We start from the raw sequence: 1,799 nt of genomic DNA on the forward strand, positions 1-1,799 counted from the left end.
TGAGGGATGAAGTATCGAAGGCAGCAGAGGATCAAGTAGGTAAAAAGACGAGGGCTAGTAGAAATCCTTGGGTAACAGAAAAGATACTGAATTTAAATGATGAAAGGAGAAAATACAAAAATGCAGAAAATGGAGCAGGCAAAAAGGAATACAAACGTCTCAAAAATGAGATCGACAGGAAGTGCAAAATGGCTGAGCAAGGATGGCTAGAGGACAAATGTAAGGATGTAGAGGCTTATCGCACTAGGGGTAAGATAGATACTGCCTACAGGAAAATTCAAGAGACCTTTGTAGAAAAGAGAACCACTTGTATGAATATCAAGAGCTCAGATGGAAACCCAGTTCTAAGCAAAGAAGGGATAGCAGAAAGGTGGAAGGAGTATACAGAGGGTCTATACAAGGGCGATTTACTTGAGGACAATATTATGGAAATGGAAGAGGATGTACATGAAGATGAAATGGGAGATATGATACTGTGTGAAGAGTCTGACAGAGCACTGAAAGACCTAAGTCGAAACAAGGCCCCGGGAGTAGGCAACATTCCATTAGACCTACTGACAGCCTTGGGAGAGCTAGTCCTGACAAAACTCTACCATCTGGTGAGGAAAATGTATGAGACAGGCGAAATACCCTCAGACTTCAAAAAGAATATAATAATTCCAATCTCAAAGAACGCAGGTGTTGGCAGATGTGAAAATTACCGAACTATCAGTCACGGCTGCAAAATACTAAGGCGAATTCTTTACAGACGAATGGAAAAACTGGTAGAAGTCGACCTCTGGGAAGATCAGTTTGGATTCCGTAGAAATATTGGAACACGTGAGGCAATACACACCCTACGACTTATTTTAGATGCTAGATTAAGGAAAGGCAAACCTACGTTTCTAGCATGTGTAGACTTAGAGAAAGCTTTTGACAATGTTGACTGGAATACTCTCTTTCAAATTCTGAAGGTGGCAGGGGTAAAATACAGGGAGCGAAAGGCTATTTACAATTTGTACAGAAACCAGATGGCAGTTACAGGAGTCGAGGGGCAGGAAAGGGAAGCAGTAGTTGGGAAGGGAGTAAGACAGGGTTGTAGCTTCTCCCAGATTTTGTTCAATCTGTATACTGAGCAAGCAGTGAAGGAAACAAGAGAAAAATTCGGAGTAGGTATTAAAATCTATGTCAGAGACAGCAAAGGACTTGGAAGAGCAGTTGAACGGAATGGACAGTGTCTTGAAAGGAGGATATAAGATGAACATCAACAAAAGCAAAACAAGGATAATGGAATGTAGTCGAATTAAGTCGGGTGATGCTCAGGGAATTAGATTATGAAATGAGACACTTAAAGCAGTAAAGGGGTTTTGCTATTTGGAGAGCAAAATAACTGATGATGGTCGAAGTAGAGAGGATATAAAATGTAGACTGGCAACGAAAGTGTTTCCGAAGAACAGAAATTTGTTAACATCGAGTATAGATTTAAGTGTCAGGAAGTCGTTTCTGAAAGTATTTGTATGGAGTGTAGCCATGTATGGAAGTGGAACATAGACGATAAACAGTTTGGACAAGAAGAGAATAGAAGCTTTCGAAATGTGGTGCTACAGAAGAATGCTGAAGATTAGACTGGTAGATCACATAACTAATGAGGAGGTATTGAATAAAATTGGGGAGAAGAGGAGTTTGTGGCACAACTTGACAAGAAGAAGAGACCGGTTGGTAGGACAAGTTCTGAGGCATTAGGTGATCAAAAATTTAGCTTTCGAGGGCAGCGTGGAGGGTAAAAATCGTAGAGGGAGACCAAGAGATGAATACACTAA

The sequence above is a fragment of the Schistocerca gregaria genome, chromosome X, assembly GCF_023897955.1.
Source record: "Schistocerca gregaria isolate iqSchGreg1 chromosome X, iqSchGreg1.2, whole genome shotgun sequence".
NCBI classification, from domain to species: Eukaryota; Metazoa; Arthropoda; class Insecta; order Orthoptera; family Acrididae; genus Schistocerca; species Schistocerca gregaria.